Source organism: Saccopteryx leptura, chromosome 5 (genome assembly GCF_036850995.1).
Source record: "Saccopteryx leptura isolate mSacLep1 chromosome 5, mSacLep1_pri_phased_curated, whole genome shotgun sequence".
Classification (NCBI taxonomy): Eukaryota; Metazoa; Chordata; class Mammalia; order Chiroptera; family Emballonuridae; genus Saccopteryx; species Saccopteryx leptura.
Window position 1 is genome coordinate 53,181,680 of NC_089507.1, and position 21,890 is coordinate 53,203,569.

Below are 21,890 nucleotides of genomic sequence, written 5' to 3' on the forward strand. Positions count from 1 at the left end.
TTGTTTTGCTTTTGGATGTCCAGTTGTTCCAGCACCATTTGTTGAAAAGACTATTTTTACTTTACTGTACTGCCTTTGGTCCTCTGTTGAACATCAGTTAACTATGTGGGTCTATTTCTCTGCTCTATTCTGTTTCACTGATCTATTTGTCTCTCTCTCTCTTTTTTTTTTTTTTTTTGTCAATACCATATTGTCTTAATTACTGTAGCTTTGTATATATTGTCTTGAAGTTGGGTAATTTTGTGTTTCCTAAAGGCATGAGCTATGCTAGGTTTAATAATACAATGGAGGCTTTGTGAGGCTATCATAGTAGGTTTTTTTTTTTTATAAAGAATTTATATGTAGAATGAAAAATTTTTTCTTATCTTTAGAATATTGAAAAATTGAGGCAACTTTGATAAAATTTGTTTCCCCTCCTATTGTGTGTCTTGCCTTGGGATGTTTTCGTCAATTATAAAATGTAGTAGTACTGAGATCAGTAATACCCCAAATGTTTAAATATAGACTTCACCCATAGAAATTGTTTAGTTAATAAGTTCTTGCCTTAGCAGTTTTGAAGTTATATCACTTTTCAGATAATCATTGTTTTTTTCCTTTTGTATAAAGACTTTTCTTACTCTAAAATACACTAAACAAGTATGCAATAAACAACAATATAAACATTACCATCTCAGACAAAAACATAGTTTACTTGATGCTTTCTATACAGAGATTATAATTTCAAACACATTTGAATTGTGCATCAGTTTATTTTGCTTTCATGTGTCAAGGGAGAGAAGTGAAGAGGTTGCATCTTCTGGGACTCTAGTCTGTTATGTAGAGATGTCATTTCTTTGTGTTTTGAAGTTCCCTGATGGTGTATTATAACTTAATTTTAAATACCACTTGAATGCAAGATAACCCTTAGTACCCCAAAGGCTGGAAAATTGGTAGGGGAAAATGTTGTAGAAAGCAGAATTTACCTTCCAAAGAATGATTCCTTTATTCCTCTCCTCTACCAAACCACCACCCACTCTAAAGTTTAGTGAATATTTATAATATATATGTATATATATATAATATATATTTTTAATTCAGTGAGAGGAAGGGAAACAGACTCCTGCATGCGCCCCAACTGGAATCCACCTGGTAAGCCCATTAGGGGAAGATGCTATGCCCATCTCTGCATTATTTTGTTGCTCAGCAACTCTTCTTAGCATCTGAAGCAGAAGCCATGGAGCCATTCTCAGTGCCTGGGGCCAACTTGCTCCAATTGAGCCATGGCTGCAGGAGCGGTAGAAAGGGAGAGAAAAGTGAGAAGGGGAGGGGTGGAGAAGCAGATGGGCACTTCTCCTGTGTGCCCTGACCATGAATCGAACCCAGTACATTCACATGCCAACCCAATGCTCTACCACTGAGCCAACCGGCCAGGGCCTGTAATAGATTTTATGGACAGTCTATATTGCTTATTTCCTATAAGCTTGTTCTTATTATTAGGTTGATACTGTTTTGGGGATCTGGGAATGGAATATAATGTACCCTACTAAAATTAATGGAAAAGATTTTTATTTAAAGCCTTTTACTTAGTTACACTGCTTTTAAGAATAAATTACAGACATTGAATGAGGAATAGATATATAATTTGAATATGATTCAGTTTTACTTCTTTTTCTCACCTTTTTTTGATTGTTGTGGCTACAGCTCTCTGATTGTATGTTTTATGAGTTATAATTCTTAATATGACATTGCCTGACCTGTGGTAGCCCAGTGGATTAAGCATTGATCTGGAATGCTGACGTTTCTGGTTTGAAATCCTAGGCTTGCCCAGTCAGGGCACATACAAGAAGCAACTACTATAAGTTGATATTTCCTGCTCCTACCTACTTTTCCTCTCGCTCTCCTTTCTCCAAAATGAAAAAATCATAAATTTTTTTTTTAAAATTCCTAATACGATATTGATGCTCTCAGAATATTTTCTATCAATGAGGATTTGGATTTGGTTCAGGGATTTCATAAAAGATTAATGTCCAGTTCTGTTTTGTCAGATTTTAAATTGATAAATAATGAAACATTTTAAGAATTAAGACTATCTTCCACCTGAAATTAATACAAAATAATATTGAATGTAAACTGTAACTAAAAAAAAAATAAGACTATCCTCAGAGAAGTTTATTAGCAATATGGCTACTCTTTGAATCAATTTAATTTTAGTTTTATGCCTAGAATAAAGTAGGTACTATACCAATCAATGTCTAGGTGACAATTAGAAATCAAACTAGGTAACAATACTTTAGCTTTTGGTTCAGGTTTTATGATGAGCTTAAAAATGTTTTAGTTATAGAATTATAAATACCATAAATGGGATAAAGGTATCATAAATACAAGATATAAAGTTCACATAACCATCTTTTAACCTTAAAAGTCTGTGGTAAAAAAGCTTTATCAGCATTTTATAGATGTGAGAAACTAAGGGATTTTTCAAGATCCCACAAAAATGAACAAAACTGAAACAAGAACCCAAATATTTTGACTATAGCATGGCGGTTCCTTTTATTTTAGTGAATAAATGACTCTTTTACCTCTGCTTTTTTTATTCTTTTTTTTCTTAACTCTTGGTGGTATTTAATGCTTATTTAAAAAGCAATTTGAAAATAAAAATTTGATAACAAAAGTTATTTAAGCCCATGTTTATTTCATGGACTTCAATCAGTAGTTACAGCTGTTTGCCACAGGAGGTCGCACTTGGTTCTTTCCTCTGCTCTGGCTAAAATCCAAGCATTATTTTGATGGTGAGTGGTTGGAAAAAGACGGGAGCTAATGAGAGGTCTTTTGCATTGCCAGAGCAAAAGCACTAATTGATTAATAAATACTTTACTGAGATTTTATACGTGCAGATGTGGGAAGGGGGAGAAAATGAGCTGTTGGAGTAAATATAGGCAATCAAAAAGGCAGCTGCTTTTCTCACTATTAGATTTAATAAAGCCAATTTTTTTTTTTATGGGATAGTACTTGGTTAAATAATTATGCTTAAAAAATTGCCAGGAAATTTGATTTTCTTTTATATATATATGGAAAGCTTCACAAATTTGCATGTCATCCTTGCACAGGGCCATGCTAATCTTTTCTATTATTTTTTTTAAAAAATTATTTATTTATTTTAGTGAGGAGAGAGAGAGAGAGAGAGAGAGAGAGAGAGAGAGAGAGAGAGGGAGGGAGGGAGAAGGGTGGAAGGAAGGAGCAGGGTTCATCAACTCCTATATGTGCCTTGACCAGGCAAGCCCAGGGTTTTGAACTGGTCACCTCAGTGTTCCAGGTTGTGTATCATTCTAATTTTTAGTATATGTGCTGCCAAAGTAGCATGAAATTTGGATTTTCTAATGTTCACTTGCTAAACTTTATATTAAGGGTTGTCTTATAAGACTTTATTATTTACTTAACAATTATGTATCATATATAAAGACGCTTATAGTTATTTTTACTATTCTATGGAACTACGTGAAGCTCAGATAATTATTTTTCCAAGAAGAAAGGTTTACTTAACAAAACCATGGTCTAGAAAGTGATTCAGTGACAGAGTGGATGGAACCTGATCTTGCATTGACCTATCTTCTGAAATATCACTTTTTTTTAAAAAAAACATCACCTTATAATGTTGTTCGGCATCACTTCAATACAGTGGTAATCATGCTGCTTTGGTGATATTGAATATACTTATATGTTTATGTATGCACTGTTTTTACTGTTACCCCTTGTTTAATAAGATTCAGTCAAAGGTAAAGCATTTCCTCAAGCTGCCATTTATGTCCCTGTTATTACTGTCAGCTAAAGCAGAATCACACTATGTTAAAGAGTAAATTAGGAAATTGGCTAATGTTTTTAAAACAATTTATGCTCCATTTGGCTCAGCCACACTATTTTGATATGATATACAGTGTTTAGAATACTAGTTATCAAATCACTGGCTTGGGAACAGAATAGTCAATATAGACATCAGCTGTTATTTTGCTGATGGTTTATTTTCATGACAGTTGAGATAAACTAGTTGCTGGATTAGCAAATGAAATAAACCTGTTAAGTATAGTAACTAACTTCTAGCAGACTGACTATAAACAGAAAATTAAATTTTATCCTCTTCATAATTAATTAGTTTGAGAGACTATATGTTTTTTCCAATGATTCTGCCGTTATTCAAAAAACCCTTGCATCTGAGTTTAGAGTCAGAGTCACATATTTAAAAATGTGATTCAGTTTCTTTTTGTGTGTGTGACTGGATATAGTTATTTTCTCTAATACCATGAATCATTTAGTGACGAGTCTGGTGAATAAAATGAATGGTAAAACTTGAAACAGCCTGACCAGGCGGTTGCACAGTGGATAGAACATTAGACTGGGATACGGAGGACCCAGGTTTGAAACCCTTAGGTCGCCAGCTTGAGCGCGGGCTCATCTAGTTTGAGCAAAGCTCACCAGCTTGTGCCCAAGGTCTCTGGCTTGAGCAAGGGGTCACTTGCTCTGCTGTAACCCCCTGGTCAAGGCACATATGAGAAAGCAATCAATGAACAACTAAGGTGCCACAACGAAGAATTAATGCTTCTCATCTCTCTTCCTTCCTGTCTCTCTCTGTCCCTATCTGTCCCTCTCTCTGTCTCTGTGACAAAGAGAGAGAGAGAGAGAGAGTCACAAAGAAATTGGGGTTTCAGTTACTGTCACGATCTCACAATCCCAGGTATATATGCCCACCTGACAACCATTCCCCCCACCTGATTCACTCCCCATTGCTGTAAGACCTGGACCAACTTACACTTCTCGTTTAGTAACATGATATACCTGTGAGCATTCCAGGTGGTCACTCTGAGGCAGTTAGCCGGACGAAGATTAGATTTTAGAATTAATCAGGTAGTTGAGGCAACTGATTTCTTTTCCATTCTTTGTTTCCATGTTTCTAAATCAAATAATCATTTATCTCATTATATTTATCTCCCTTTAATTTTTCTCATGTAAAGCTCAATAAGAGTTGAGTTTTGAGTCTGTTTTGTTCACTCCTAAATCCAGCACTTAGAATAGTGCCTGGGATGTAGTAAAGGCTTAATAAACATATTTGAATGAATGAAAATGAGATCCTCCAATCAAAGAGGTCATACATGGCAGTGTGCTTCTTTTCCCTCTTTCCTTAGACAGATGGTATCCACCAAATTGGCTCCCTTTCTAAAACATTCCTTGGTCCCATGCTTCAAATTTTTGCCTCAAATGAGTTCACCAAGGAAAATTAGCCATCACTAGGATATCAAGAAAGCTGGGGCCTGACCAGGCAGTGGCGCAGTGGATAGAGCATCGGACTGGGATGCAGAGGACCCAGGTTCGAGACCCCGAGGTCGCCAGCTTGAGCGCGGGCTCATCTGGTTTGAGCAAAGCTCACCAGCTTGAACCCAAGGTCACTGGCTCAAGCAAGGGGTCACTTGCTCTGCTGTAACCCCCTGGTCAAGGCACATATGAAAAAGCAATCAATGAACAACTAAGGTGCTGCAACAAAGAATTGATGCTTCTCATCTCTCTCCCTTCCTGTCTGTTTGTCCCTATCTGTCCCTCTCTCTGTCTCTGTCACAAAACAACAGCAAAAAATAAAAAATAAAAAAAAACCGACAAAACTTGAAACAAATTGCTTTTGGCCACAAAAGAAGGTAAAATGAGGGGAGGGACACAAAGAAAACCAGTTAGAAGGTGATGGAAGACAATTGGACTTTGGATGATGGGAATGCAGCATAATCAAATGTCAAAATAACCTAGAGATGTTTTCTCTGAACATATGTACCCTGATTTATCAATGTCACCTCATTAAAATTAATTTAAGAAAAAAAAAGACCAAGAAAAAAAAAGAAGGTAAAAGTAAGGCACTTAGATTGCTTTTCCTGTTCAGCTTACAAAATATATGTGAAGAAAACTCCTATGTTTTTTACTGAATATATAATCTCTTGATATGGTTACTCTGAAAGCATTATAAACTATAGAAGATTCTGGTATAGTCAGAAAACCAAAACATTTGTTCTATTTAAATCCTGGCCCTACCACTTACTGTTCAACTTTGGGCAAGTCATTATAATTTTGGGCAAGTAATATATTTCAATTTCTTTATCTGTAAGAGGGCCCTAAGTAATTGCACCTACCAATAAAGTTATGGAATTTTAATCTGAGATAGATATTAATTAAAATATATATATGACATATATATATATGACATTTGGAACAATGCTCCATAAATGTTAGCCTTTACTATTAGTACTATTATTTTCTTTAAATAAATGTGTTGGCCCTGGATGGTTGACTCAGTGGTAGAGCATTGACCTGGTGTGTGGAAGTCCCGGGTTCAATTCCTGGTCAGGGCACACAGGAGAAGCACCCATCTGCTTCTCTACCCTTCCCCCTCTCCTTCTTCTCTATCTCTCTCTTCCCCTCCTGCAGCCAGGGCTCCATTGGAGCAAAGTTGGCCTGGACGCTGAGGACAGCTCCATGGCCTCTGCCTCAGGCGCTAGAATGGCTCCTGCCGCAATGGAGCAACACCCCAGGTGGGCAGAGCATCATGCCCTGGTGGGTATGCCAGTAGATCCAGGTCGGGCGCATGTGGGAATATGTCTGATTGCCTCTCTGCTCCTAACTGCAGGAAAAAAGAAATAAACATAAATAAATAAATAAATAAATAAATAAATAAATAAATAAATGTGTTGGTTGCTAATAGCATCTGGAAAATTGTTAAGTTTGTACAGTTATTAAAGAAGAATGAATTTTGTAGAACTGTAGTAGGCTATCCACTTTATTTTTTATTTTTATTTAAAATTTTTAAAAATTTTATTTATTTAATTTAGAGAGATGGGGATAGGGGATAGACAGAAAGAAAGAAGGGCCAGGGGAGGAGCAGGAAGCATCAACTCCCATATGTGCCTTGACTGGGCAAGCCCAGGGTTTCAAACTGGCAACCTCAGCATTCCAGGTCGATGCTTTACTTACTATGCCACCACAGGTCAGTCTATTTTAAAGTAAAAATAGTTATAGTATGATAGCTCTCTTGTCTCCCCTGTCCTCTCCTCCCTCCCCTCCCCTCCCCTCGCCTCTCCTCTCCTCCCTTGCCCTCTTCTCCCTCTCCTCCCTTCTCCACTCCTTACCTCTTCTCTCCTCTCCTTTCCTTTGTGTATAGAGAGATTCATCAAACCATTCATGTGGTTACTTCTGGTGAGCGGGATTGGAGTGGTGGTTAAGATTCTCAAGATATCTTTGGTGTAAAAATAAAAAAATTAGGCAACTTATTTAATACTAAATTTATTCATTCAGCAAATAGTTTTTGATCCACTGCATGGCAAGACTGGTGAAGGAATATCTAAGGTGTTAAGAATTACTCTTCCTTTTGAGAAAGTATGAAGCTACATGTAAAAGAAAGTAGATTACTACCCAAGTTCTTAGCATTTTCCTTAATTTTTATTTTCTGTACTTATATATTTTGAATGGTGCTGAATACAAACATCTGTGGTATCTCCATTTATAGTATGTTTCAGAAAATTATATTTTATTTGTGAATTTGAAAGTTCTATTAATTTTAAAATGTAAGAGTAGCTTTATTGTTTTCAGATTGTAAAAATAATAAATATTTGTTATGGAAAACTCTCAGGAGAATTTGATGCTTGATACTCCAAACACCAAGAGACTTTCCTTCTCTTGGGAAGTAGACTCATTTTAATAGGCTACGGTTTTAATCTGTTGTTTTAAAGCAAACTACATAGGGATCTTTGTACCCCTTGCTAGAAGATAGTTTACAACAAAGAATTCTCAATGTCTGAAAATACTCTTTAAAGCTTGTTTCTTTAGAAATTGCCCTTGCTCTTTCTATTTTTGTAAAAGTTAAAGAGAAGCCTATTACTATTCTCTTACTTGAGTAAAATATTATAATTAGTGTTATGAGTCCAATATTTCTGCCCTGGGGAAATGATATCAAGTGCAAGATGCTCTGTTCCCAACCCCACCGGAAACAGTTACCCAGATGTTTCTTCAAAGGCATGGTTGTAGGCTGCAGCAGGCAGAAGTCCTGCCTTGGCTTCGTGCTTGGTCAGGCCCTCTGGACCGTTCAGACCATTAAGGAATTCTGCATTTTCTGGAACAGTGCAGGTAATACCTGAGTAATACTTGATATTATTTAAAAGTGATGAAAAGGAAAGTGAGTAAAAGCCTTGACTGGAATCTATGTCTTGGTGTTCTGCAACTTCTATTTTATTGCAAAGAAACTAATCAATATAAATGAGATACGGAGGCATTCTTAATTTCATGGGCACTAGAGTAATATTTAATACAGAAAATTAATTTTTAAAATTACAAAAAAATGTATTGTCTACTGGAAATCCCACCACATCCTTGCATTTTACTGTGTATATGTCCTCATGTGTATGTACATATTCACGTCATAGACCTATTTTCTATAATTGTATATATTTATGATCTTTAGAGGGCTTTTGTTTACATCCAGAAACAAAAATCCTGAATTCTATTATGAAAATGTAATAATACAGGGTTTTTTGTTTGTTTGTTTTTTCTCTGAAGCTGGAAACGGGGAGGCAGTCAGACAGACTCCCGCATGCGCCCGACCGGGATCCACCCGGCACGCCCACCAGGGGGCGATGCTCTGCCCACCAGGGGGCGATGCTCTGCCCATCCAGGGCGTCGCTCTGTCATGACCAGAGCCACTCTAGCGCCTGGGGCAGAGGCCAAGGAGCTATCCCCAGCGCCCGGGCCATCTTTTTGCTCCAATGGAGCCTCGGCTGCGGGAGGGGAAGAGAGAGACAGAGAGGAAGGAGGGTGTGTGTGTGTTTTTTTTTAATACAGGGTTTTTAAAACAGATTTGATTGTCAAGGGATACCTGTACCTAATTTAATGGACATAAAGCTGAAAATTTTATAAATTGGGATTTAGGAATATTAATATTTTCCCACTGATTTATAATAGGAGATGATTTTTTTTCTTCCATGTGATCCCCAGTTGGCAATGACAATTAACCTAACATTTTTCTTTTCTTTGTAAAAGGACAATATGCCCATTAAAACAATTTGGAGATTGCAGAAATGTTCAAATAAGATAATTTCCCGGATCCCATCATGCAAAGGTAAAGCAATCCTAACAGGCTATTGTATTCCAACTATATGTACTTGCATCTACAAAGAAACATTTTTATTTTTTACCAAATTGAAATAACACTATGGATTCAATTTTGTGTCCTGCTTTTTCTTAAAGGTTATTGTAAAAATTTTTATGTCTAAGTCATTTTTGAAAATGCTGTTGAGCTCATATTTCTTAATTCTAACATGTTTGAAATCTATAGAAAATATGAGAAGATATCTCTCATCCTTCCTGTCTGTCTGTTCCTGTCTGTCCCCCCCCCCCCATCTTGCTAAAAAGAAAAAGAAATGAGAAGAAAATCTGTAATCATACCACTTACACATTAGTATTTCCTTCCAAGCTTTGAGTCTCTTGGCTCCTACATTCAAACAAGCAACACTTAAATATCAATGGCAACTCCTTATTTAATTTATTTTGTTAAGTGAATAATATTTTGAAAAGTGAATTTTTAAAAGAAATTTGTCATTATATAATTAACATGATTACTAAATTGTTTTCACATTTTGTAGAATTTTGAATTCCTAAAGGATGTTTAACCCAAGAAAGTTTATTGTAACATTTTCTCCCCTAAAATTTATTTGTATATGTGTGAAAGTTTAAAAGTTAAATCCTTAAGTGCCATTTTATGTTGGAGTTTTTAGGGATATAGGTGTGTGTGTGTGTGTGTGTGTGTGTGTGTGTGTGTGTGAGACAAATGTGAAATCTGAAGATAGATTTGCCTTTTTTTTTAATCTGGGTGGCCTTGGGCAAGATTTAACTTTTGTGAACCTCAGTTTTTTATTTTTCAAATTGTAATGTTAGAACCCTTCCAAATCACAGACTTGTTGTATGGAGCCAATAATATAAAATCTGTGCAAGGACTCCTTAAATTATAAAACATACAAATGTTAATACTTATTATTCAAGGAACTCCTGGAAAGAAAAACAAAAGGCAAAGTTGGGTCTTGATTCCAGCAAGTTAAAGTCAGACTTCCTTTCAGAACGAATGGAAATTGGGTATGGGAACCTTTTTGTAAGAAGTGTAGAATATAGCCTGACCAGGCGGTGGTGCAGTGGATAGAGCACCGGACTGGGACGCAGAGGACCTAGTTTCAAAACCCTGAAGTCGCCAGCTTGAGCTCGGGCTCACCAGCTTGAGTGTGGGCTCACCAGCTTGAGCATGGAGTCACTGGCTTGAACGTGGGATCACAGACATAACCCCATGGTTGCTGCCTTAAGCTCGAAGGTCACTGGCATAAAGCCCAAGGTCGCTGGCTTGAAGTCCAAGGTCACTGGCTTGAGCAAGGGGTTACTGCTGTAGCCACCCCTCCATCAAGGCACATATGAGAAAGCAATCAATGAACAACTAAGGTGCCCCAATAAAGAATTGATGCTTTTCATCTTTTCCCCTTCCTGTCTGTCTGTCCCTATCTGTCCCTCTCTCTGATTCTTTCTCTGTCTCTGTCAAAAAAAAGTGTAGAATATAAGTTTGCCTTGACTTTCACATCTTTCTTGACAAAATGTACAAATTTTCCTAACTGACCACATGTCTAGATCTTAGGACAAGAGAGAATATAATTTTATTTGTACTGTTTTAATTTTGAATAAACCATTATTTTGGTAACCAGCTCTTACAGAAAAAAATTAAAAAAAAAAAAGAGCGAGGAGAAGCAGTATATCTGCCCACCACCACCTGCTATTTTTAGATTGGCTAGGAAACCCAATTTGGCCGCCTTTGTCCATCTCATTTGGCAACTCTTGAGTCTGTATCATTCAGAAGATGTAAGAAGCTTAGAAGGTGGAAAACTGAATTTCTTTGATTTTTTTCAGACGTCATTGCTGAAAAACATACCATCACAAGCAATTTGAAGGACATTGGCTGTAAGTAAAACAGTAAGTATTTTTATTTAGTGAAGTGGCCTATGAAACACAAAACAGGATGTATTTCCAGCTTTCTGCCTTAATAGGAGGAGGGAGGGACGAACCTTCTGTCCCGATTTTATTTTTATTCCCTACCAAGACAAATATTAGTTTAGAAAAAGATGCAGATACTGTGCATGCACACAGGTACAAATAAATATACATATGTTCATACATTTTTATGGCTTTTAGAATAAAATCCTTGGAAAAGAAAGGAAAACAATATGAATACCAATGAAAGAAGCACAGAAACAATCTTGGAAATGACAATTTTTAAGATTAATGTGCTGAGATGAATTTGGAAGCTAAAGAAATAGAAAGTTAATAGAGAAATCTGATTTTCCATTTACTTGGGTGAAGGGACATAATATTACACTCATGGATCAGTTTTAAATGAGCAGACATGTGGACATTCCACAGATAACGAAATTTAATTTAGTATATCTGTAGTTTGGATAAAGGGTTCTAAAACATTTCTTTAGGTGAATATAGTAATTTACCGAAAGCTCTACAAAAAATCAGTTTATATATGTTATGTAGTTTTTCTTTTGCCTATATAATTTTATTAGCATCCAACGCTAACTTTCCTTTAACTGTTAAACTTTCCTGTAATGGTTAAATTATTTTCCTGTGAAGAATTTTATTAAATGAGTTAACAAATGTTAATTAAGTGCTCAATAAGTGTTTTCTATTATTATAATTGCATTGATATTTTTAATATGTGTACAAATTCTAATAAAATTATATTAGAAAATTTATTTAAAGCTAGTCCTATTGCAAACCATATTAATTATTTTATATAACTGCACATTTAATACAAAATTCACTTTCTCATAGCTGTTCTAAAGTTGATATTTTCCTCTGTATTTAAGAGTTTGAGAAACACTTACATTGGTCTTATATATAGTAGTAATGTAAAATAATTTTGCTTACTAGGAAGAATGTGGACATATTGCTCTTTTTTGTGATTATGAAAAAAGTAATATATAAAAGAAAAACCCACTTACAATGACTTAAATTTAAAAATAAATTGTTTTATAGTTCTAACTTGTAATGAAAGGTCAGGGAGCATTTGTAGAGTACTTTATTGTTTACACAGGACCTTGTAATAGCCCTGACGTAAACAGTAGTATTCCTTTATATAGATGAGAAAACTAAGGTTCACAGAGATCACAGTTTGCATACGACAAAGCCAGGCTTTCAACAAGAGACTGGACCTCTGATAGAATTCTATCAAAAAGATGCCTACACAGGAAGGGATCATGTGAAAGATCCTAGGAGGTCTTTTCAAACCTGCATTTCTGTGATTTCTGTAGTTTTAGGTGGGAAGCAGCATGGTATAGTAGGAAACATATGAGAAGACCTGGGTTTACTATATCCTGGCCTTGAGCAAGTAGTTCAGCCTTTCTGAATTTCAATTTCTCATCTGAAAAACAGGATGAAATTTTAATAACTTGCAGTGTTATCGGAAAGAATGAAATGAGATTATGTAGAAGAGGGCCAGGTGCTTAACTGCTCAATTATAGAGCTATTATTATTAATATGTATAAAATCCAAATACAGTAATCCTCCCAACATACACAGTTGCCATATAACCCATGAGTGCTCTACCTTTGAAGGTGAGTATAGTGCTACTAATCAGCAACTTTTTGGTGACTGTGGAAAATGAATGGGGAATTTGTTGAAGATGTTCAAGTGTAGAAAAGGGAATTGCATAGAATGGAACTCACGGAAACCAAAATCACAAATAAAAACAATGCGCATGGGAGGAAGAACACCGCAGGAGTAAGAACTAGCCCGTGACCCAGCTTGGTAGGAGAGATGGTGAGAATCACTTGGCTAAATGCTGGGCACAATGTTTCAGGACCAACAATGTATCAGAGAAGTTACCAGCAACTCATGTGGTTCGGGGGAATGCAAAGTTTAAGCAGTGGAGTGGGATGGCTCACATTGGACCTGGGCTTTATAATTTGCTAGACCTAGGTTAAAATTTTGGCTGTGCTAATTGCTAACTGTTTGACCTTGGGCAAGTTATTTGATATCCCATCTCTCCTTTGTAAAAGGAGGATGACAATCCTACCTTGTGGAGTTGTTTCAAAGATTAAATAAGATATATAGTTGAAGTTTTTACTTATATTGCCTCCTCCTGTGCCAGCAAAAATACAAGATTTGTATGGGCAGGACTTTCATTTTGTCCCTGTACCTGTTGTGCACATATACTAGTAGACAACTTAAATATTTGTTGAATGAATAAATGAACTCATCAAATTGTGTGTGTGTGTGTGTGTGTGTGTGTGTGTATACTCCCATATGCATCACTAAATCATGTGAAGAAAATACTCCCAAGCTGCGGTGGCATTTATGAGATATTTTTAAAGACCAGTTCTTTCCAGATTTGTTTTCATAAGACTTTTCATTCTTTTTGCCCATATTGTTATTCTGAATGAAATTCCTTGTTTTAATTCCTGCCTCCCCAAAGCTGCTGGACTTGACAGTCTGTTTCAGATTAGTGTCTACAATTTGTTGGTTGCCACTGAGGACCCTGGAAATAGGGTTGGTAGATTCATCAGAACCCAGGTTCTTTCAAGGTATTTCTCCTTCTCCAGTGTTACCATTTAGATCACCATAGCCTGTTTTCTTCTTTTGTGTTTTCTGGTGCTGCTGGAGGGTGTGTTTCTGCTCTTGTTTCAGCAGCTTTGGCTGGGCCTTAGCGCTGCCCTGGCTCTACGCTGCAAGTATTGGTGAGGCTGCTGGTGATGCTGGTGGTGACTATGGTTGTAGAAAATATAATAATGGTGGTGGTGGTGCAGCTGCTGCTGCTGCTGCTGCTGGGGGCGATGGTGCGGATGGTGGTGGTGGTGATGGTGCAGTGGTCGTGGTTGGCAGGGCTCCTCCTCCACTGGAAGCGGCTGGGACACCCTCGCTGCGGCTGCTGGCTGCTGCACCGTCAGGTCTGAGACTCACATTTATAAGATATTTACTATGGTCAATCCTTGTCTAAATTTCTATTGCATTTATTGTCCAGCCATTCAAGTAATATTTAATCACATCCTGTTTGATGTCATAATATGTGCTTTATTTTCCTAATTGGACTGCTAAACTCATGGACAGTAGCGAGTAGTCTTTATCTATCATCATCCAGTCCAACCCTATGCTCATAGTATCACCAGATTGAAATAAGAATGTATGTTGTGACTTATTGGACATTTATACTTGATAATGGTAACTGGACATGGTAGGATTTCTGGCTGAAGATGACAATGTGTTTTCTTCAATTGTCTTTGATGGATCTTTGTCAGATGAAAGTTTGAAAGACATATAATGTCAATAGTCAAGAAAAAGGACAGAAAGATCTATATGAGGGAGTTTATATTCTAACCCCAGAACAGGATATGTGTGGGTAAATATTCTGAGGTATTATTTGACAGACCTGATCTCTCTTGCTACTGGGTGTTTGCAGGTAGGTGTCTTTGCCTGGAAATTTTTCCTTATTCCTTCTCCTTCATTTGTTAATTCCTACTATTTCAGTTTTCAGCTCCAAGAAGCCAATGTGACACTAACCTAAACTGGATGCATTGTCTCTCACCTGGGTTCCTATTTTCCTATTACAATACCTAAAAAATTATAATTTTCTATTTATTTGTGCCCCCTCCTAGATGATAAATCCATGATCATATTTGTATATGTCTTACCCATTATGCTCTAGCACAGTTCCTGTTACTCAATAATTATTTGTTGAATAAATGAATGAAAAATGACTAAAGGAAAGGAAAAAAATCTTCAATATAATAGTTGTTTTATTGGGTGTCTGTTAAGTGGGTGGGCCTTTACATAAGTTAATATTTAATCCTTGCAATAATCCAGATGGGGCAATTGAGTTCAGAGAACTTAACTTGATCAAAGTGATACTGCCGAGATTTAAACCAGGATCTCTCTGTTCTTTTTTACTTGGTAATACTGCCTCTCTCATAACTTACGTGTGTATAAATTGTTACAAGCTACAGAACTTTTTTACTCCCTATGACAGCCTTGTGAAGCTAGGTATTATCTCCCATTTTATATCTAGTAAGTGATAAAGTGATGTTTTCAAATTAGATCATCTAGATCCAGGTTCACTTCCTTTCCGTGATAGCGTAACTGTCCCATTCTGGAGAATTCAAAGGGGTGAGGTATTTTTTTTTTTTAATTTTTTTAAAATTTATTTATTTTTTTTACAGAGACAGAGAGTGAGTCAGAGAGAGGGATAGACAGGGACAGACAGACAGGAACGGAGAGAGATGAGAAGCTTCAATCATTAGTTTTTCGTTGTGACACCTTAGTTGTTCATTGATTGCTTTCTCATATGTGCCTTGACCGCGGGCCTTCAGCAGACCGAGTAACCCCTTACTGGAGCCAGCGACCTTGGGTTCAAGCTGGTGGGCTTTTTGCTCTAACCAGATGAACCCGCACTCAAGCTGGCGGCCTCAGGGTCTCGAACCTGGGTCCTCTGCATCCCAGTCCGACGCTCTATCCACTGCGCCACTGCCTGGTCAGGCCAAAGGGGTGAGGTCTTAACAAAAATTGTGAGATAATAAAAGTTTAAAAAGTGATAAGGAGTTTTTGATTAATCAATAATAGAATTTCAAGTAGATGTATTTTAGCAGACCTATATTTTCTTTGCCATTTTTTCCAAGAAGAGGAAAAATTAATAAAGTTGGGAGTAATTGCTGTTAATAGCTATCAAATTTTTCCTTCTCTTTGATATCTGATTATTTCTGGCTTCATATTGCTATGAACTCAGAAATCATAGGATCTCTACAGAAGAGACCATTGCTGTTGGGTGAATTTGATGTGGTTCCTTCCTCCTATTAGCCTTTCTTCTTGAAACAGTTTGTTTTGCACTTATTTTGCTTATTCTACACTCCTCAAATTGTGACTTCTGGTAGGAGGTGGCTTAGTAGGCTTGCCCGAGGTCATTGACTTTGGCCATCCTTGGCCTATGACTTTTCTGTGCTCTTTGGCCTCCCACCAGAATTACTTCTGTTGAGAAGTAAGAGGCGTGCGAATGGGCAGTGGGGAGAGTTGTATTTTTTGACTGAAACACACAGAGACTCAGAACTAAAGGAAGCAGATCTCCACACCTTCCTAAAGCTGGAGAAGTTTCCCATACATGTAGAAAAAGGACAATTTAGTGTGAAAAGGAATTCAGCTTATTTGTTTAGTACGGCTAGAGTGTTTAACAGCTGCTTTGATATATATAGGGCATTGGACTGTAGGGCACTGCAAAAGCAAAAGCTCCAAGGGAAAAAAGTCTCACTATAATCTCTTAACAAAATGTTAGATTTAAATGAAAGACTTTGAAACCCATTGCACATTTGAAAATAAATTGCTCTAAAACAAATATAATCCTAATATATATCTTGATGATCGGCTACTTTGTTCTGCCCTGTACTGTTCTGTAAATGTTTGATGAGGCCACAGTTCATTATTTACTTTTCTTTGATCTCTCCACCAGCTAAATATATTTGTGTTTCTGTTTTCCTTGTGACTTTGCATTTGTACTATCTGGCATTGGAATTTTGCTGAATAGGTGAGTTTGAATTTTAAGGGGGAGAAAGAAAGGAATGCAGATAACCCAGTCTCAACTAGGTTGTGGTTGAATGGAAGGAAATCCCAGGCTAGCTTTTCTTTTAAATTGGGGTATAGTTTATATAAAGTCTGTAAATTTTATACAGACATGTTAAAGTGTGTCTACATGCATTTTACCACCACTCATGAACATACAAAACATTTTCAGTTCCACAGAAGACTCTCAGAGGTGCCCTCCCTGACATTACCTGCTCCTGTGAGTAACTTGTCCTCATTCCCACCACAAGTTAGTTTTGTCTGCATAGCCATTTTTAACAGGGCTTTTTACAAAAGACATCGTTAATGGGAATGATTGATACAAAGTTTAGGAACTGGGAGTAAGTTCAAATTCCTTGGGATGACATATATAACAGTTATGGTTTGTTCATTTTTACCTCATGACAGAGAGATTCCCAACTAGTCCCATTCGGTTCCACATGGTCGGGGGGCAGGGTTTTCCCTTAAGTATCCATTTCCACATACAATGTCCAGTACCCCACATTAAGTCCCACTCTCTTTAAGGGACATCTTAAGAGTGCTCAGGTTGGTAAAGGGCAGTGGGGGAGGTGGAGGAAGGTAGAGGGGGAAAGATGGTGAGGGAGGGAGACTTGATTTGGAGCGGTGCACAGACAATACAATATCCAGGTAATGTATGATAGAATAGTACGCCTGAAACCTATATGATTTTATTAACCAATGTCATTCCGATAAATTCAATTTAAAAAAGTGTCCAGGTTGGTTAGATGGCTTATGTCCATACGCAAAGTATCTGTAGTGTCCACACTAAGAATAACTCATCACTGAGTCCTTTTTCCTGTGATCTTAGACCTAAAATGTTTCCACTCCCACTTTGACCCACTTGTTGATTGTTGTATGTGCCCTGACTGGGATCAAAACTGCAACCTCGGCATATCAGGGCGGTGCTCTCACTGACTGAGCACCTGTCCAGGTTGCCACTCGCACTTTGAAGGGACCCCAGTCCTGGACCCCATCTAGGTCTGCTCTCCACCTCTGTTTGTCCCTGTCTCAGCTCCAGGAGTATTTACTCTGAAAACAAAAAAAGTAGAAAGATACATTTATACTTTCCCTTTCTCACACTTAGTCTGTTGATTTTGGGGTTTTTATTTATGCTCTTGGGCTTGGGGAAAGATAACAATGATCTTGGAGATTATTTCATATTATTTCATATGGATTTGGCTTACTCTTGGAAGGTTACACATGATTCTAATTGTATTGTATCTCAAATATTTGTGTATTTTAATATTTTAAGTAATGCTGCATAAATATCTTTGTACATGTCTTTACTCATCTGTGTCAATAAATATATGGGAAAAATTTCTAGAAGGAATTTCTGAGTATACACTTAAAATTTAATTTTAATAGTGCCAAATTGCTTTCAATAGAGCTAATACCAATTTATATTCACACCAAAAATATAGGACGTTCATTTTTATACTTGTTGAAAATATTTTTTTTATTTGCTTACGGTAGTTTTACCATGTGGAAATTTTAAATTGTTATATATTTGGATTTATCAGTTTTTAATGATTTCCAGGTTTTGTGTTGTACTTAGTAAGGCTCTCCCTACTCTAAGTCTATTAAAAACTTCAGTGCTCTATGTTTTTTTTTAATGTTTAAAATTTTATGTACCAAATTTTTATTGTGGTAAAAAAGATATCACATAATTTAAAAAAATAGATGGCTAACCGAATTTTTCCAAAACCATTTATTTAATGATCCATCTTTTCTCGCACTAATGTGCAATGCCACCTTTATACTAAATTCCCTAATCTTTTTATGTCTATTTCTAGGTCTTCTATTCTGTTTTATCCATCTGCCTGTCAGTCATACAGGAGCACCACATTATTTCAATTGGTAAAGCTTCAAAACAGAAACAATATAGTGGGCTTGTTCCCCTCTTATTATTATTTTTATATTTTTAGAGTTTACCAGCCATGTGGCTTTTTTCTTTTTCCATATACACTTGATTTAATTTGAGAGGGGAAGGAGGGAAAGAGAGAGAGAGAGAGAGAGAGAGAGAGAAGCATTGATTTGTTGTTCCACTTATGTATGTGTTCATTTGTTGATTCTTGTATGTATCCTGACTGGGGATTGAACCTGCAACCTTGGCATATGAGAATGACACTCTAACCAACAGAGCTAACTGGCTAGGCCATATGTACTTTAAATACATCTTGCTATTTATCTAACAAAAATTTTGATGAAATTTTTATTGGTATTGTACTAACTTTATAGATTTAAATTAGGAAGTATTGCTATCTTCATGATGTTGAATCTTTTTAGTTATGAACTCGATACTCGTTTTTATATGTTCAAGGTTATGCTTGTACTCCTTGGTAGTGTTTCAAAAATTTCTTCATATTTCTCGTCAAGTTCATTCCCAAGGATTTTGTCATGTTTTGTTGTTATTGTAAATGGGTTTTTCTCTTCATTTGTGTTTTTAAACTAGTTGTTGTTTGCATCAATACATATAAAGGCAAGTAATGGTTGTATATTAATTTCTTAATCCTTCAGATTGCTGAAATCTCTTTTAGTTTTGTTTTTTTCTCCTTTTAAGTTGAAGCAAATGATAGAGGATCTGCCAATTATAATGCTACCTCCTCGTTTGCTATTTCCATACCTAATTTCATCTGTTGACCAATTTCATTGGCTACTAACTCTTCCAGAACAATGTTAAATAATGCCGCGATTGGTCATCTTTGAGCTAACATATTAACTGTGTGTAAAGTGATCAAAAAAGGTTATATAATATGCTTCCTTAAAACCACCACAGGGAATATATTTTTAGGAATGAAATGACATGAAGTCAAAATGTTTACTGGAAGAATATCCTATATATTTGACTCTTTCAGGTGTTTGTTCAAATGAATCTTTTCAGTGCTACCTTTCCTGACCACCTATCTAATATTGTACCTCCCCTCCCACCTAGTCTTTTCTATCCTTTTTCCCTGCCTTTTTTCCCTCCACAGCATTTATCACAATTTCCCCAGCTATGTATTTCACTCAGTCAAATTTATAATGTATGTTTCCCTCCCCTGCAAACCAGTTTTTTGTTTGTTTGTTTTGGTTTACTGTTATATCTCTAGGCCTGGCACATAATAAATGCTCAATAAATATTTGACGCAGGAAACTTCCTAAGAAAACCAGGAAAGGTGCTATGAAAATGATTTCCTTGCCTCCAATTACATGTCAAAATAGAATAGGAATTATTTACCTGGAGTAGTAGGTAGGAGTTAAATTTTTTTTGTGATATCATCTCATTTTAAATTTCTCCTATATTGTCTTTTCCTTCATAGTAATAATAGTCTTTCAACCCCAGTGGGTCTGGGAAAGACAGGCTGGTGATAACTATAAAGAGAATAGGTTGAGACTTGAGGTAGCAGGAATTCCCATAAAACTCCCAGACTGGAATATGTTTTGAGTAATGACCACAAGAGTATTCTCCAGGAGGACTTGAGCTCCGCAGTACAACCTCAACATTGCTCAAAACAGATGTTCTTTTCTTTGTACCAAATTTACTGTAAGAATTGAACACAGTAAAGGTTTTTCACTAAAGCAGTGACTTAATCTCTAAAGAAGATGATTATGCTGATCAGTATTACTTTATTAAATTTAATTAAAAAATAAAATAAAGAAGATGATTTAGGCCCAGGATGTAACTATAAAGAAAAAGAGCCTGAGTGGTACAGTGGATAGACCATTGGACTGGGACGCGGAGGACCCAGGCTTGAAACCTCAAGGTAAGCCCTTGATGGCACGGGCTTATCAGCGTGAGCCCAAAGGTCGCTGGCTTGAAGCCCAAGGTTATTGGCTTGAGCCCAGGTTGCTGGCTTGAGCAAAGAGTCACTCGCTCTGCTGTAGCCATCTGGTCAAGGCACATATGAGAAAGCAATTGATGATTGATGCTTCTCATCTCTCTCCCTTCCTGTCTGTCTGTCCCTATCTGTCTCTGTCTCTCTCTCTGTCAAAAAAAAAAAAAAAAAAAAAAAAAAAAAAAAAAAAAAAAAAAAAGAAAGGGAGGGAGGGGAGGGAGGGAGAGAGGGAAAGAGAAAAGTTATGGAACTCAAATAAATTAGCTGGTGAAATTTTGTGCACTCTCTGTGGGAAAATTATTCTGGTAGCCTCAGTGTGGGAAAATGAGTTGCTTAACAGTGACCTTTAAAAGTGCAGTCACTCAAAAGGCAAGTCACCGCATGTTGGCACATTTGCCTGGCTAAGGCTTGGTAGCTGTTTCTTCTGAGTTCCAGTTCTGGTGTAGTGTTGATGCCTCTTTAATGTCTGCTCACCACAGGATGGGGATTAACCTGAACCTGAGGACATGTAGCAAGAATGAATTCAGACTCAAAAGTTGGGCATCTCTAGCTCAGAGACACTTTTCACAAGTGTGCTATTATAGTACCCTGATTAGGCTGAATTTAGACTAGCTTTCCTATTTCACCTGATGAGAAAATAGGAGATTACTGCATTTAAACTGAAGGAAATCACAAATGTCAGCCTGCTATTATCAATGTTTTGAGATAAAAATTGCAAGAGTCACATGTTACGATCTTTTCTTAAATTTTAAAAAATTTATTATGTTAACATAGATTCAAATGTCCCACTCAAAATAACACCCTCACCCCCAACAATGTGCCCTCATTACACCCCATTTGACCCCCTCCCCCTGACTCCCTCCACCCCTTCCCTCTGGGATTTTCTGTCCTATTATCTTCATCTATGTGTTATATATATATAATTTCACTAATCTCTTCATCTTCTCTGATCTCGTCCCCTCATCCCCTTTCCCTCTGACAGCTGTTCCTCTGCTCCCTGTGACCCCGCCTCTGCCTCTGTTCCGTTCCTCAGTTCACCGTGTTCATTAGATTCCACCTATAAGTGAAATCATATGGTATTTGTCTTTCTCTGCCTGGCTTATTTCACTTAGCGTAATAATCTCCAGGTCCATCCATGCTGTCACAAAAGGTAAGATTTCCTTCTTTTTCATGGTTGAGTAGTATTCCATTGTGTATATGTACCACAGCTTTTTAATCCACTCATCCACTGAAGAACATTTGGGCTGTTTCCAGATCTTGGCTATTGCAAATAATGCTGCAATAAACATGGAGGTACATATCTTCTTTTGAATCAGTTTTTTGGGATTCTTAGGATATATTCCTAAAAGTGGGATAGCTGGGTCAAAAGGCAGTTCCATTTTTAATTTTTTTTGGAAACCCCATACTGTTTTCAACAGTGGC

General features: G+C 36.8%; 1 non-coding gene across 1 annotated transcript; it reads right to left on the reverse strand.

Annotated features, from left to right (window-relative positions):
• Positions 1-3,041: 3,041 nt before the first annotated feature.
• Positions 3,042-3,150, reverse strand: LOC136407327 (U6 spliceosomal RNA). The gene has a single exon (XR_010751875.1). It is a non-coding gene; the product is annotated as a U6 spliceosomal RNA (small nuclear RNA).
• Positions 3,151-21,890: the final 18,740 nt, after the last annotated feature.